General features: G+C 28.4%; 1 protein-coding gene across 7 annotated transcripts in view; it reads left to right on the forward strand.

Annotated features, from left to right (window-relative positions):
• Window positions 1–18,168, forward strand: part of LOC129913043 (homeobox protein prospero) — a 99,575-nt gene that overhangs the window by 32,231 nt on the left and 49,176 nt on the right. For 4 of the 7 annotated variants that reach the window (XM_055991407.1, XM_055991400.1, XM_055991408.1 and 1 more), the window contains one exon: window positions 14,420–14,612. The exons of 2 other annotated variants lie outside the window; for them this stretch is intronic. The gene's annotated coding sequence lies outside the window, so the exon portion shown is untranslated. Of the gene's footprint in view, window positions 1–8,170; window positions 8,426–14,419; window positions 14,613–18,168 lie in introns of those variants that run through there. One more of the 7 variants, XM_055991402.1, reaches the window with a different exon arrangement.

The raw sequence follows: 18,168 nt of genomic DNA on the forward strand, positions 1-18,168 counted from the left end.
GAAATATTAAAATAAAATATTTAATGCACACATTTTTAGAATTGGTTCTTTAACCATCACGCATTCTGTACGTAGTAGTAATGTTGGAAGTTATTTATTTGTACATACAGAAAAACACAATGTAAATTATAAAAAAACATGATTCATTATATTTTACCAATAGTTCTTTTCGATTACCTGTTTTAAAAGCATAACATTCCTCTAAATTCGCTCTATTTATTTATACATACCTACACAGAGAAAAATAGACCACATAAAATAGAACAAAAACAATAAGATTTCTCTATGGTTTTCATCCAAGAAGGAAACCTTATTAAAACAATCGGGTTTTCCTTATTGTTTTAAAATCTGCAAAAAAATAAAAAAAAAGATGACCAGGCTGGGAATCGAACTGGAGACTTCAAACTTTAGTCGCCCACCTTACCACCTGAACCAACCTGCCATGAAAATATTGATCGCGATTTTTGTTCTAGTGCTAAGTGCAAAAAAAATCAACTTTTCAGTCAAATTTTAATAAGATTTTCTCTATAAAAATAATAAGAAATCTCCTTAAAAAAACCTTATTAATCGTTGATTTTAATAAGATTTCCTTATGAAATGTATGGACGGTAAAACAATATGGCAATCTGTTAGTTTTTAGCGGGTCATATTTTTCTCTGTGTATTTGAAAATTTATTAAAAATCTACACCGCTTTTATTTTCTCAATAGACAGATCTCTCCCACTCTCTCTCTCTCCCTCTCTCTCTCTCTCTCTCTCTCTCCCACTCTCTCTCTCTCTCTCTCTCTCTCACACACTCCCTCTCTCTCCACCTCTCTCTCTCTAACTATCTCTATATCTATCTATTTCTCATTCTATCTCTCTCTATCTATCTCTATATATATATATCTATCTCTTTTTATCTTTCTTCTCTGTATAAATTCACAAGGAAAATCTTTTTCTTTTAACTCTTATAGACCAGGGCCGAAGCCTTCAAAAACGGTAAAAAGTGAAAAAAAAAAAACAATAGTAGTATAAAACCCATTAGAAAGGGAGGGGAATATGATAAAAATGAAAGGAATAATAAATTATGCAGGTCATATGGAAAAAAGTTACAAGGCGAAGTTATAGGTTATAAAAAGATCTACCACTTCTATATTGACAATTTTTTCACATAACCTCAAATTTTATGTGAAAAATTTTGATTTTTTACTTGCGATACAGGTACTATATGAGGCTATGAGAGCAATAGTGGCGTAACCGGTTTTTTTTCAAAAATGAGTTTTTCATAAAAACTTGGTCTCTTAATATATCTACTTTATGACAAAAATAGATTTATGCAGCTTGATACACTCAGAACAAGATGGCACTCAAAAAAGTGTTGTTTTGAAAAACCCTGTATCTTAAATCACTCGTAGCTCAAAACTTCCTTTTTGTGGCTTACGCCACTATTGTTCTCATAGCCTCATATATCAAGTTATGCATTCGTACAAAAAAAAAGTTGAGATAACATTTTTCCATGACATTACGATGGTAGAGAATGCCAAAAAAGTGGGTCCCGGAAGTCCAGAGGGGTTTTTGGAATTAATTTTTTTGGACAAAAATAACGGTACTTGTTATATAAAGATTTTAGTAAAATTGAAATATTTCGAAAACTGCTCTAACGATTTTGTTTAAAAAATTCAAATATTAGTTTTAAACTAAGGTCTATCTTTTAATGAACAATTTTTTTTTTTGAAAATCATTATTAACGGTACCTGCCACAGAACCGTTTTTTTTCAAATCCGATTATCTCCGAAACTGCTTATTCGATTTCAACGAAACTTTTTTGTGAAGAAGCATTTTTTATATAATTTAAATATAATTTCCAAAAAGATAATTTTTGATTTTTTTTAAAAAGTTTGAAAATTTTTTTTTGAAAAATCAAATTTTCGAAAACGATTGAATTTTTTTGAAATTTTGTTTTTAGATGTCGATTACTGATTTCTACAAAATGGCATACCAATTTTATTTTAATACTTTTTTTCCAAAAAATTATTTATAAAAAATTAGTTTTTTTTAAAAAACGGCTCTAAGGATATTGAAATTTTTTTTCTAAAAATGCATCTTACACGGTTAAAAATTCTGGAATATTTTTTAATACAGCTCTTGTATTAAAGCAATTTTCAATACAAAAAATATTACATTTTAATACTTCCAAAATATTAAAATTATTTTTAATCTTTTTTGTATTAAATTTCAATATTTAAGTACTAAGTTTATTTTTTGTAACACGAAAATTATTAGAAAATAACCTCCGTGTTTTAAATTCTAATCTTGTATTGAATTTTAATACCACTGTATTAGATTTTAATATTTTTGTATTACATTTTAATATAATTAAAATGTAATACAAATTTATTAAAAACTAATATAAAAAGTATTAAATTGTAATACAAGAATATTAAATTTTAATCAAACGACGCCAGCCACAGTACACGTGCCAGGTCTGCCTTTAATTTTTATATTTTTTTTTTTTTTAATTTATAAAATGTCATTTGAAAAAATTATAAATTAAAAATAAACAAATTTTCTTCGTGTTTCTTCGCGGAAAATGGTGAATAATTTTTTAAAAATTAGTGGTGTGCGTGGTTTTTTGGTTTTTGTGCATTTTTCGTCGGTAATTAAAATAATGACGGTAGCTGACATTGGTCGCCAAATTGATTTTTTCCATGTTTTGACAATTTGGCGACCAATGTCATTTCGGAATATATATACTGTGGACGCCAGCAGCCATTTAAAAAAAGAAAAAATTCATTGTTTGAGGCACCTTTTCTAAAAAAAAATTAAATCAAAAACTGTAAATTTGTACTAATTTGAAAGCGCTATGTGTTTTTTCGAAGCAAAATGCATACATTGCAGATGAATTTTGATCGGCAGTAAGATTTTACATGCCACAGTTTGTGAAACAGATAAAATAATATCACCATTAATATATATTATTTAATATATTATTTATGATATTTATTTTCAGTAATGAATTTAGGAAAAGATTACATATATTATTAACTTTAAGTACATTTGGTATTGAATTGAAATATTTTTGTATTGACTTTTAATACAATTCTTTTTGGAAATTAATATAAAAAGATTAAATTTTAATATGAAAAACTTGAAATTTAATACATTTTGTATTAAATTCTAATATAAATTGTATTATGTTTTAATACAGCTATATTAAATTTTAATACATTTTGTATTAACTAAAAAATTTTAATATTTGTCATGTATTAAATTTTAATACATTTCTGGTGTAGACCTATATGTAACCCAAAAAATATTAAAATATACTCCAGAATTTTTAACCGTGTAGTATATCAATCAAAACTGCATACTTGTTTTGGAGGGCAATTTGATTTTAGATTTTATTTTATTTTTTTGCCAAATTTCTATATAAAAAGTCTTAAAAATTTAAGCAACTTTAACCCTAAGAGCAAGTTCGTGCGACCCAGTCGTGCATTTTATTTATTTTTATCTGTTTTCAAATAAAATTTTTGTTGAAAACTGACCGTCTCAAATATGTATACTGTAATTTATTTGATTTACAATATTTATTTTTCCACCTTATTTTGAGTTAATATAAAAAAAAACACTAATTTTCAATCAAAAACTCTCGTGTCAAAATATCAGCTTTTTTTTCAAAAAGTCGGTGGGTATGTTGTTCGTTGAAATCTATACTTTCAGATAGTGTAAAAAATATACATTACTATAATATGTATAGTAAATTTTTCAAAAAATTAATTTAAAAAAAAGGAATTTTTAGGGATTTTAGGAGACTTTGAATTTTTCAGTACAAAATTTTGTTTTTTGAATATTTCCTTAACGTAGGGTGGATAAACGATAAATTTAGGTATACGTAAAGAACTCGAGGTGGCCAAACGACAGAAATTTGAATTTTTGAAGAAAAAAAAGTAATTTTTGGGGATTTTGGAATTTTCAATACATATGTACACTGTGGTGTATGCGTAACTTTTGTTACGAATTTTGAAAATTTGTTTTTTGAACGACAAACGATGATTTTTGGTTTACGTAAACAACTCGAGGTGGACAAACGACAGAAGTTTTAAATTTTGAAATAAAATGTTATTTGGGGATTTTATGGGAATTTCAATTTTTCAGTGCATAGTTTGTTTTTGGAATATCTCCTAAAAGGAGGGTGCAAAAATGACGAATTTTGGTATTCGTAAAGAACTCGAGTCGGACAAACAACAGAAATTTGTATATTTGAAAAATACTTAAGGTATACATCAAGTTAAAAATTTGTATTGCAATGCAACTGAAAAATATAAAAAAAATATTCATTGGAAAGAAAAACATTTGGAATTAAAAACAACGTTATTGCAACTGAAAAATATTTGCATTGAAAATAAAATTTGTAATGCAACTGAAAAATATTTGCACTGAAAATGTAATTTTGAATGCATCTAAGAAATTCGACGAATATTAAAAAAAATATTAAATACAAATTTTGCATTGATTTTTTTCTTAATGCAGAAAAACAATTTTTAATGCAAAACATTTTTATTTCCAATAAATATTTTTTTAATGCAAATATTTTTCAGTTGCAATAAAAAAAAATTGTTTTAATGCAAATTTTGCATTAAATATTTTTTTATTTTTTTTATTTACAACAAATATTTTTTTTTAATTTGTAATGGAAAACAAATGCATTAAAAAAAATCATTTCTTACAACCCTGGGCTGTAGCTTTAGGTAGGTACAAACAGAATTTTGAGACACTCTCTTTTGTCTATTTGTCTCATGTCTGATTTCTAGTAAGTTTATTTTTTACGAATCCCAAACTTGCCCTATTAGTACCTAGGTCGCAAGTAGAAATGATTATCTTAAATTTTCGTATGTTTTACGAAACTTTCGTGGTGAGAGCCCACAGTGTTGTTAATATCCTTTCGATACTTTCTTATCTAAAAAGGTTCTTAATTCTAGAAAATTTAGCTCTATTTTTTTTTTGTAAGTCTTTTGCACTTTGGTAAAGTAGTTGTATTCTGTTTTTATTTTTATTGTGATTATTTCGGATTCTTTGACTACTTTCCTCATATTACGGAAATGACTTAAATATTTTATATTCTATATAGGTATGCAATCTCAGAAAAAGCTCACCTTGGGCAGCAATCGAACCTTGAGTATCGAGGCTACAGGCAACGCATCTATCCACTAATCTATACTTATAAATTTTTGTTTTTTTTTTTCCTTATCTATTGTAATGTATGTAGGTATGTACTTGTACATAATGTACCTATGCAACTATTTGAAATAAACTTACAATTTGTTATTTTCCAAATTAGTTTTTAAAGAAAATCATAATTGCCTAACTTTTTTCCTTCACATCCTTAAAAAAGGGTACGTACATAAATTGATACATTTCCTTCTCCTCAATAATTTTTTTTTACTTGGCTCAATCCACACAGCCATACTCATTTGATTGCTTTACTCATTATTTTACCTTATTTTAAGCTACTTATATGAAAGAGATTTTTAATGTTTGTCTATTTTGTTAGGTTTTTCTTACTAATTTCTATAAAATAAAATTTATACAAAGAAAAAACTGCAGATTTTTATTTTTCTATACACATTCAAGTGTATACATAATTAGTGGTTGCCTACTCACATTTTTTACGCACGCCGAATCAGTTAAAAATGTGGACCTAAAACATAATAAAGTCTTCCAGTATTCTTCAAAAAAAAACTTTCATATACCTAATTGTGTGTATTTGTATGTGTATGTATGTGTACCTAGTTCAAAAAATTCCCCTTATTTTTCCTGGTTTTTCATTTTTTCGTTTTTCAAACAACTAAAAAGAGTTAAAACAATGAACGAAAGCCAGGAACTGTTGCGGGCTGTGTAAGTTTATTTGAAAGCTTTTATAAATTTTGATTTCAACATCGACGACGACGACGACGGGGTAGCTACTAAAAACTACCCCATGGTGGTTGGTAAAAACACATAAAATAAGCTCATTCGTTGAATGTAAATAAAAAGAACACACTAACAAAAAAAAAAAAAAACACAAGTTTGCACACAGAATAGCTAGCACATAATGTGATAAGGTTTTTGCACAGTCCAAAATCAACTTCTAGGTGAACACATTTTTTGTAAGATATTGGGAACCTACACTAAAAAATCATCATCATCCTTCTTTTTATGCACTAGAAGCACACACAGCAGCTTTTCATTGGCGCGCATGTTCTCAAAACGATTTTTTTTTTCAACGATTTTTTTAGACATGTTGATACATACGTTCCTTGTGGATGAGAACTTTATCAGTGATTTCCTAGTTCTGTATACTAGGTGTAGGTATTTTTCCCCAGTTTGTGTTGGAAATCATAATATATTTAACTGTTACCTTGGTGTAGTAGAGAGTATAGAGAGGATATATTTATTCAAGTCTGTGTCTCCTCTGTGAACCAGTAAACTTATTGTAGAAGAATGAATGTTAATATATTAAAAAGCAAAATAAGAAGAATTGATTTTTTTTAGTTCTTTTTGGAGAAATCATTTTTCTTAAACCATGTTTTGAACTATATGTACATGAATAAGAAATAAGATAATAGTTCGAACAAGAATGAAGAGCGACAAAGATAGCAGTTTTTTGAAAAGCTCAATTCAACGCTAACATTTTCTAACCTCCTCAGCAAATATCTTGATGACAAGGATAACAAATGTTAGAATATTCGATTCTATCTTTCAGTTCAATTAATACTTGTTTTCTATAAATGTTAAATATTGATAACCAAACAATGGTTTCCAAGTTTAGAAACGGTCAAATAATTGTTATCATAAAAGAAATAGGTATGCATGTATGGGAAATAAAAATTTACCTTCATAGAACTAACATTATAACAGAACCCAAGTTTTCCAGGAAGTTTTAAGAACATGAGCTTTATGTGCCTAATAGGAAATCTTCCATTACGTAGTTGTATGAGTGTATTTGTGAACAAATACATGTTTTTTTTTTTTTTTAAGTTTAATACTTCTCATATTCTAACGCATATTCTTATGTGTACTATGCAAATGTATATACAACCAAAAGAGTATCCTTACAAAAAAGGCGCATATAAAACCTATACGCATTCATACAAATATAATTGTGTGTATGTGTTTTTTTTTTGTATTTTTTTTTATAAGGTAGATAATATCTGCTGATATAGAAGTATCCAATTGTTATTCATTTCTATGTAGCTAAAAAAACTGAAGCGCGTTGTGTGCGTCAATCTGAAATCTCTTTTACTTTTTCTTATTGGATTTTGCAAAGCGGGACGCTCCTTAATATACCTACTATAGCAGGTTCTAAGATATCATACAAATAAATACCTAGGCTTTTGAAAAAAAAAAAAAAAAATATTAAGGAGGCGCAGAAATCAAATGTATAATATTTTTTTTTTATATAAAAACAAATAAGTGTTAAGTTTATACATATTTACATACATATATATCTATATTTATTTAAGCAGACGGTTTTATTTGCTATATTCATATTTGTATCTAGATAGATATACAGTATATAGAATTTCTCTATTGGGTGGGTGTTAAGATATAAAATATGTTAGGTATCCTTATTTCTTCTTTTATCTTCAATAAATCAGGATCATCTTAAGTATGTATTCCTAGCGTACTTTTTTAGTCTTGGTTCTGAAAGTATCTATACAGAATTTATTTTTAATTTCCTTAGAACATGTATAGAAACCTTGTCTAGGTACATAAATGATTTTTTTTTGGAAAATATATAAATTTTGTTTTTTTGCTTTAGGATGATCCTTATAATATAATTTCCTTAACATCATAGAGCGCCAGCAATTTCATAAAAAAAAAAAAAAAAAAAAAAAAAAATAGTTTGGCTTTATAGTTTTTTTTTGTGTATATTCTTCATCCCCAATTTTATTACATGTCGGAGGAGAGTTTTTCAAGTTAGAAAAATAACACACACAAAAAGCGCTCAGTTGTGTCCTATATATCTATATAAAATGTGTGTTGTGTTTTGGGGAGATATAGGAAAAGGGGGGGTCGAAGTGGGTGTAGTGGTGTGTGGCGGCGGTGTAAAGTAAAGTAAAGTGAAAGGTTGAAATGAGGGTTGCGAATTCTGCGCAATTTTAGTTTAAGTTGGAATTCTTTCTAAGCTTCGTCTTAGCCGCCGATATTCCATTACTTATTGCGGTCGTAAACATTTTAACTTAAAAGCTATCGTTATTCTTTTTTTTTTTTTGATATATATATATATATATAGCTTCAGTTTCTGTTATACTTACATTATATTACATTACTCCTAAATAGTCGTTAGCTCATGTGTTTATAACGTATAATAATATTATGTGCCTATGCTATTAAAACGTTTCAGAAAGTGTTTTTTTTTTTTTAATTACAAATTGATGATTGTAAATAGGGCATTTTATAAGGTAAAAATAAAAAATATTTTGAAATATTATAATGTTACTGGCTAATGATGGATTTTTAAGAATTTTTGAGAACTTTAACCTTTTTTGCCGGTAAACACAAAATTGAAATGGATATGTACCTACCTAGTGGACTTTAGTATGGCGAATTAAGAAACTTAAAACGAAATAGGCTTTGTTTTTTTTTTTTTTTTTAGGTTTTTACTTATTCAAACACTTTTTCCCGCACTTGCGCATTGTTGTTTCTAGACAGTTTATATTCCTTCTATACTGTTATCAGAGTTACCACTTGCACTCAATTGAATTCCATTGAATATAATATTTTTCTATGTTTGGAAGGAATCATGGACACATTAAAAAAAAAAATAATTTTTTTTTTTTTTTTGAGGATTCAGAATTAACACTTAATAAAGAGTTAAGAAGGATTTTAATTTTAAATGAAGTTTCAACGAGGTGGCACCTAATAATATCCTTGACGTTTTTTATAAACAAGTTTGGATTAAAAAAAATTTCTGTTTAAAAAAAAAAAAAAAAAAAATAAAAAAAAAAAATGAAAATGAAAATGAAAACGTACCTAAAACCGATTTGTGATTTTAAATCAAATGGAATAATAAATTCAGAGTCTTTGATTTTGGTATCTATTAAAAATCTAACGTACGGTAATACTGCTGTTATACACATCCTAGCCTAGGTAACTAAAAATATATCTGTCGCTATTGCAACATTTTTTTTTCCAATTTGTTTTGTCTATGGATACTAGCTAGTTCTGCGATTTGTTTCTTCATTCCCCAAATGGCTGGAAAGCTATTGGGCACTCTCTCTTGAGTCTCTTATTTGCCATGCCTATACTATTCTATAGGTATTCAATAAAAAATGCTGTCTTAAGTTTTATGTTCATTTAAAATAGAAGTTTTCTATATGTATGTAATGTATCTATGTCTGTTTATATAGACATATATTGTATATAAACAGATTATGTTCAATGTTGAATTTATTACATGTAGTAGGTGCTAGAGGTATGAAAATGTATGCGAAGGGCATAGATGTCTGTATATGTATTTACATTTGAAGAAAATTCATTAGATACGCAGTCATTTAAATAAAGGATATCTTAAAACTTTGAAGCTTACGTCTTAAATAATAGATATGTGCCTATGAAGGTGTATGATTTAATCTACTTAATCAACCTGCAATAAAATATGAGTCTGTTACATATAAAAGTGGAATAAGTCAAAATTTGTAGTAAAAAAAAAATTTTTTTTTTTCAAACATCAATTTAGTTTTTTTTTCAAATTTAAATGAGGAGCAATCAACACATCTGTAATATTTTGAACTAAGATACTTTAAAATTGGGGTTTATTTTAATTTTAACACACTGCTTTTATTTAAACACTTTACTCTCATATAGGACTACCTACTACATTAAAAAATGGATTTTGGATACAATCTGAAATTTTGTTATATTATGGACGAAAGGATTCTACCAAACACCTAAGGCTCAATTTTGAGAGAAATAATTAGATTAGATAGATGAAAAACAAAATCCAATAGAGACTTTAGTTTTATTTGAAAGAAATACCTTGTTATCGATAAAAGTGAGAAAAAGGGTTTTCAATTTCAATTTTGGTTTATTGAACTTGTTATTTACAATTGGCTTAAAATAACTAAGATACATTGATTGATACAATTTTTTTTGGTAAAAAGAAGATCAAACCTTATTCAATGACTATTAGTCATTGAGTAAGTTATAGAATATAAATAAATATACCGAACACATGGATAAAATTAATTTAACAAGTCTGCTGACCAGGTTGTCCTTAAGTGTGGGATTTTGGAAAAAATCAAGACTTTGAATTTTTTTTCAACAGACATTTACAATATTACTAACACTTTTTAGAAAAATATAATAATAAATCAAACCTTAAAAAAATTTGTGCTTACTCAATTGATTGTATGATCAACAAATATGTTTTTGAAATTAAACATCTTTTCGGGCGTTTGTATCAGAGTGAAAATTTACTTTTTGACAAATTTCAAATTAACTATTAACTAACCCAGCGCGCTGCAGTGATTAGATTGTATTATTATCAAGCGAGTGCAAAAAAAGTTTTTATAAAAGTGAAGCATTGAATAATTACAAATAGAGGGTAACAATCATGAAATACGCCACTATGATCGGAGTTTAGCGCTTCGATCGATCGATCGCCGGATATGGATTCAAAAAATCCCAACAAATTTCCTGGACTATACATTAAGGGAAATTAGTTCTTAATTTTAATCAAACAACCCTTGTTAGTTAAATAATGTGTGAGAGAAAAGAGGCAACAAAAAAGTATTACTGCTGTGGTTTTATTGTTATGAATTGACGCAATCGGTAGACTTCTTTACACAACGGTCGCGACCGGTCGGGCCGGGGCGCGTGACGACGCAAGGCGGTTTTTTTTATTTTTGTCCTTTTGCGCAGGTGAAAAAAACAATACACAAGTTTATTCTCTTCGTACGTGCAAGCTCCAAGGAGATTATTTATTTTTATTTTCCTCGATGTTTTCATGTTCATGTTACATTTATAAAAATAAACAAATCTGAGGCAGAAATGATTTTGGTGCAAATAGTTATTTCGTTAATTTCCAGTAGGTAATTTTTTTATGTTACCTCTTTTCTCCAATAAATTTTTACTAACCGAAAAATAAGGCTTGCTTGTCAAAAAACCCATTTTTGAATTTTTTAAAAATATTTTTAATTTTTTTTTTCTTTAAAACTCAAATTTTTGAAAACGGAGCCAATGCATTTTGTGAAATTTTGTTTTTGTCTGTCGATTAATTTTTGGCTTTTGTTGGCGCCAATTTTATTTTTGAAAAATGTTTGAAATTTAAAAAAATTCCAAAATTTGGAGGTCAAAAAAAAAAAAAAAAAACAAATTTAAAAGCATTTTTTTAATTTTGAATAATATTAAATTAAAAATATTCTCTTAGAATTCTTGAAAAAAACTTTCAAGAACTTTTCACTTAGGATTATTTTTACGAATTCGAAACTTTTAGAGTATGATGTTGATGAAAATTTTACACAAACATTTTTCATTTATATAATTTTTGGGGATCCCATTCGGAATTTTGCGTTTTCAGCATTCTAGGTATTTTGAATTTTCGGGGTAATGGGCTTTCGGGATTTTGAATTTTTTAAATTTCAAGTTTTCTGAATTTTAGGGATTGCGAATGTCGAGGATTTGGATTTCCGCATTTTGAGCCACATGTCATTATAAACTTTATATATATATTGCTCTCCTACGCCTTATTGCAGAGCGGGCCGACCGGTCCGACCCAAACAATCGCGGCTATGTGAAGTTGACACCCCCAAATACTATTTTTTTTTCAAACCTGCCTGGTTCGATTTTCGCTAAACCACCCTTAGTTCTAGTATTATAACGGAATTATTTTTTTGCAAATATACAAAAATATTTTTTTTTATCCAGTGTAAAAATTGTTAGTTTTGCGCTGTATTTCGTTTGTCCACTCTTAGTCCAGGATAGAGCAACTCACAAAAAAACATAGTACGTATACACCACAGTGACCTTTTTTGGTGTGGGTATTGCGCCTCAAATTGAGGGTGGGCTAACGAAAAATATTGATGTAATTTGTTGGAATTACCATGGTTAATTGAGAAAAAGTGTAAAAAAGACAATTTTTACACTGGAAAAAAAAATAATTTTGATTTTTAAGAAAGTTAATCGGTCATAATTTTTGAACTAAGTGTGGGTTAACGAAAAAAAAAACCATGCAATTTGTTGGAATTACCATGGTTAACTGAGAAAAAGTGCAACAAAGGACAGTTTCTACTCTGAAAAAATAAATTTTGATTTTTAAGAGGTTCGTTATTTGAAATATGTAAATAGCTATCGTACACTTAGTTTAAAAATTATAAAAGCATATTTTTTTATTCACCTCACAAAAAAAAAAATATTACGCATACACCACAGTGACCTTTTAAATTTATAGTTTAGAAGTAAATCCACTGGTGTGAGCATTGCATGTTTAATTAAAAAAAAAAAGTGCAAAGAGGACAATTTTTACACTGAAAAAAAAAAATTTATTTTTTTGAGGTTGGTTATTTGAAACAATTTTTTTTTGTGTTATAATTTTTTAGCTAAGTGTGAGCTAACGAAATGAAGTGATGTAATTTGGTGGAATTATCAAGGTTAGTTGAGAAAGGTCTGAAAAGTACTATTTGTGTTCTGAAAAAGAAATCACCTCACACACCATTTTATATTTGATGCAACTTTTGAAAAATTTTTGGATAGATTTTACTAAGAATGGTATTTGTGTTTTTTTTTTAACGTTCGCAGTCTAATCCTCGTTACCAAAAAAAAAAGGATCTTCAAAATACAGCTCTGCATCTGTTGATTGTCAAAAGTTTACATAATTTTCACTAAAATAAGTCAGAGTTCTTACGCTGTGTTGCCGGTTTAACGCTGTGTTGTGCTTCAAAAAGTTGTAATATTGGTTTTTTGTTTATTTTCGGCAGTAGTTATAATCTTACGGTGTTTTCTATTTTTCATCCCGAAATCTTTTTCTTTTCCATTCTATGCTTTAAAAAAAAAAAATACTGAAACAATTTTTTCCTAGCACTTTCACAGTTTTGCTTTAAATTTTAAAAGTTATTAACCTTGTAGGAACCTAAACCACATGTGTTTTTTTCAATCAAATATGTATTCACATAGGAAAACACTTAATAATAGCATCGCAATTTAATCATCATGAACAAAAGAGCCACTTCTCCTAAGGAAATCTTAAGAAATTAATCACACAACAAAGAGTTACCTTCAGTTTAAAAACAATAATAAAAACAAGTGCAGCGAGAGTTACCGTAATAAAATTAAGTACATACTTTAATTTCCTTCTTGCTCCTTTTTGGGAAGCCTACTTTATCCATCTATCTTTTCATTCTCATCCATTAAAAAAAAATCCTATTAGAAAAAAATTTGATTCACATTTTCTCATAAGAAATGTTAATTTATGTACTCTCAAGAGAGGCAATAAAGAGAAAAAACACATACATTTCTTTGGAAAAAATGTTGAGCGCATAAGATTGAGACAATTTCTTTGTGTGCAAGACTTGTATCTGCATCGTCTACGTTCGTCCTTCCGTGCGTCATGCTTCTTGTGGGATTAGCCCAGTCACTATTCGGTAGAATAATAATTCTGAAATAGAAAAAATTTAATCGTTAAGTACATATTTTCTCATAGAACGGTAGAAGGGATCTTAAAACTAGTTTTTTCGAGAAAATTAAGCTTTTCTCGAAACCGCCATTTTGGATTTCACGTAAAAAAGTTTATAGATTTTTCTTTCAATAACTCGGCCATTTGTAGTTTTGTATAAAAATTAAAAAAAAGTTTTATAGATTTCATCACTTATATATGTACATACGAACAATTTGGACGATTAACCTTGTTTAACTTTTTTCACACGTAGGATTTTTGGGGACTTTTGCCAAATAATTTTTTAATGATAAATTCAACAATCAATTTTAAATTCGCTGATGATGACATCGCGATGGTGCTGAAACAATTGTACGTACAAAAAAAAATAAGCAAAATAGTAAATTTAAAAAAAAAAAAAATTGTGTATTACTTTATTTATGCGCGTATGTGACGTATAGGTGTTAAAACAAAATACAAATGATTATAAAAGTCTTATAGTCATTCACCCCTTTTAAAAATGTATTTTTTAGAATATACAATTTTCAGCTCTATAGAATTTTTGTCTAGGTTTGTAAAATTTTGGGCTATTTTGACTGGACAATGCACCACAGCGACATAATTGGGCTGGCTCCCTTAGGCTACTTAGGCAAATTCCATCGAAAATTGAATTGTATATTTTGGTTACTCTCTTAATTTTTTTGTGTTCAGTTATATTTAAAATAATAACAAATTATTATAAATTATATTATGGGTAGGTATTAATGCATTCTTATTAACTTGCACTTTTTTTTTTTTGTTTCAGATGTAGGTAAAAAGAAACGCAGCCTTAATACTTGAAAGTGGAATAAATGAGGCATAAGAAGAAAGTATTCTGGTTTAAAGGAAATTTAAGAATGTTAAGTCCTTTGACAATAATGTCATTTTACTGTGAAACCTATTTTTTATTTTAAAGGATTATGTCAAACTCCGGAAGTTTACGAATTTTCAATTAACCGGTAAGATTTTTTATGTTTGTAATTATACATAAATACTCAACCAAATAAAATTAACTTACAAAAAAAAAATATTTAAATATTTGATTATCAAAACCAATTTATGTATGACGAAACTTATTTTGTAAATTTCGAAAAGTTTATCGGAATAAATGGTCCACAACGAAATTCTTAACAGGAGAATTAAAGATCTTCAAAAATGAATTCGTTGGGTAAGTTCAAATAGCAAATTAAAATAGTATCGGATGGTTTTTTGATGCTGCACTTTTTAAGGTCTATTAAAAAATGTTATTAGTTGTTAAAAGGAAAAACGTTATCGAATATTTTTGGTATACATATGTATGTACCTCAGTCAGGTATCCTAGTGATAAAAACTCAAAAACACCTAGCTTGTCTTGGATTACCGTATCGGGAGTGTGGGAGATAACATAGACCGGGGTATGCTGTAAAACTATTTTAGTTGTAAATCTTTTTTATGGAGAATTTTATATTAAATTAAGTACCTAAAATTAAAATAGAGAACACAAATAACATCTTAAATGAATTTGAGCTCTAACAAAAGTATGCTATTTGATTTCTTTTACTATGATGCATTTTAAGAAAAAAAAATCAAAATCGTTAGAGCCGTTTATGCCATTTTATAGCAATTATTAATCAACTCATTAAACCAGAAACCAGGTGACTCCTCTATAGGAGCAGCCGTGGTTGCCAACAGTGGTTTGGGAAGGTGGGTGTCTATCCTGATCTTCAAGACCGCTTCCTTTCGAGTTCGTTGGTGGATGGAAGGGTGGCTTGCCCGGCAGGAATAGCTGGTTTGAAAAAAACCTGCTGAAAAAATGCTGAGCAAAAAAAAAAAAACGAGCGAGCCAAAAAACCTAAAACTGAAAACTGTGAAAAGAATTTTTTTTTCTCAACTTATTCCAGAACCTGCTGTTTTCAGACCGATTTCTATTCTCCACTTCGCCGAAAAACCGTTTTTTTTTAATCCCGTTTAACCGAACCGGAAAACCCAAAAACCACAATTTTGATGCTACACCATTATCACTCAATCATACCTTTCTCAACCCCTCAAAAAAAAAAAAAAACAAAACAATATTTTTCAGAGCTTAATGGATTCTTTATCTCTGCTTTATTTGAAACCTGAATCTGCAAATTTCATCAGTTTATCATGATTTTCTTTTATATGTAACCTGTTGTAGTAAACAAACAAGCACCCTTGCTATAAATCGTCAATAACGTTTCTTAGAACAATCGATGTCATTAGAAACAGCATCAAAAATTAACTTATCCAAAACATGTGTTAATGCATTTACGCTCTCTCCCTTGAAAAAAAAAAAACCCTTGAACCGAATTTTTTTTATAGGCTCTTTTTGATCCTTGGTTCTTATTCTCAAAGTAAACTTTTTGCCTAGTTTTATGAGGGTAACAATTTTATTTGTACTTGTTGATTTTTTTTAGATAACTACTAGGTACTAAATTCTAGTTGTATTAATTTTCGAGCCAGTAAAATTGAGTTCTTCGTATATTTTCTCTCAATTTTACCGGAAGGAAGTGCCAAATTTCTTATTGAAAAAAAAACTCATACGTTCCAAAGAATTTTTCAAAATAAAGTAGGTATAAAATTAAGAAAAGAATTGTTAAAAAAATCACCCTAATATTTATTTTAATGTAATTAACAATATGTATCGTAATTTATATGCTTGTCCTAAGAGCCATATCCGTCCGGTAAGTCACTGAATACCTGCCTTATAAAAGTGCAACAAAAGAAACAAAGAATTTTCAACGGTTGGATAACTTCGCGAAGGCTTAGTATACAACAAAAATAGTTATATTCAATATAAGAGGGACAAAGTAAAAAATTGTCATGCTATGTTGATGATGTGTCCCAGGAAAAAAAACATGTAAAGTACACTTTAAAGAGGTATACCTACCTAGTAGTCGGAACAAATTGAGACCGGATGGTGGGAAGTGTTTAAACAGAAAAATAAACTACATACAATATAATGTATGTATGTAATCTAAGTTCCGTTTAAGTTAGCTTATATTGGTGACTGTAGACTGCACATTATTGTTCGTATACAATTATGAAGATTTGATTTGATCTCTAACTGAAATATGGGGTGGGACTTAAAATAGACGTCATGGGCTCTGCATCTCATTGATGCCTATCTTATGGCCTTTTTTTTCGCTTCATAAAAGTAATTAAGTAGTGTGTTGTTTTCTTCAAAAAATCTGCTTTATAATATTTGTGTCCCAATTCAAATCAAAAGTTTTTCAATTCATAATAATGATCATGCAACATTTATCAATGAGGTTAGAATCGAGTGTAGAATTTCTGGCTTTTGAAAGAGGTACATTATGCAAATTATAACTGTAAGTGTTGCCGATGGTGTTAATATTTTTTTTATTAATTTGAGTAGTTGTTCTTTAAATTTGCCTCCTCCCATATTAAACAATGCTTATATTTGTCTCCTCTATTAGAATCAGTTACTTACATCCGCCTCATGTGCGTTCGTGTATTATCATAACAGGATCTCGAAAATTATTAATTTTCTTGGTTGGCAACACTTCTCTATTTGCAAATATTATTTGGTGCAAATAATACCTATAATAAATTAAAAATTTAAAGAAGTTAAAAATTTAAATGCCCTGAAATAAAACAGTAATACGATGTTAGTTAATAGAAAAAAACTGTGTTCAATGGAAGAAGCTGTTTTGATACTTTAAATCAAAAACTATATAAATTGCACCATATTCTATTAGATGTTTTAGGTGACAATACACATAATGGACAAACATTTTGAACAAATTCTGTTGAGGTCTTAATGAAATATACGGACAAAGAAAAAATATTGCCAATTTGTTTTGTAAGCCAGTAAAATATATGCCAATTTGTTGTATAAGCCAATTTTAGATTTAAATTTATACAACCTAAAAAGCATTTCAGATGACGCCGGAAATCGGGTAAACGCCCCTATTAAATGGTTACAAGGATAACATTCTTTTAAGTAACAACCAGCTAAAATATAAGGAGAGTTTACAGGTTCCCGGTGTCGTGTGTATTGGCCTGAAGGGTGCATATTATGAAAACATTTTTTAATTAATCAGTTAAAGACGATAAAATTCCCTATAACTTGCTGCCACAGTTCTAAAGATCCGAAATTTCTTGGAACAAATTCCTGCAAAAGTTGGAAATTTTTTCCCACAAAGGCAAAATTATACATATACCTATACAAAATTTCTTTGTTAGTATACGAAAGGTAATAAAATTAAAATAAGACGGATACAATCCAAATTTTCGAAACCCTAGAATACCGAAAATCCAAAATCTGGAAAATAAAAAAAAAATTTTAAAAAAATTTTTTTGCGAACGGTTTTTGCGCTCAGCGTAGTTTTCTTTTAATTTTTTTATGGCTTCGGTTCAAGATTATATACACTTATAGGATTTATTTTTCCCGAATTTTTTTCTCGGCATCCCATTCGGGGTTTTGAGTTTTCTTGAATTTTCTGGATTTTGAATTTATAGGATGTAGAGTTTTTGGGATTTTGACCCCAATCC

Source organism: Episyrphus balteatus, chromosome 3 (genome assembly GCF_945859705.1).
Source record: "Episyrphus balteatus chromosome 3, idEpiBalt1.1, whole genome shotgun sequence".
NCBI classification, from domain to species: Eukaryota; Metazoa; Arthropoda; class Insecta; order Diptera; family Syrphidae; genus Episyrphus; species Episyrphus balteatus.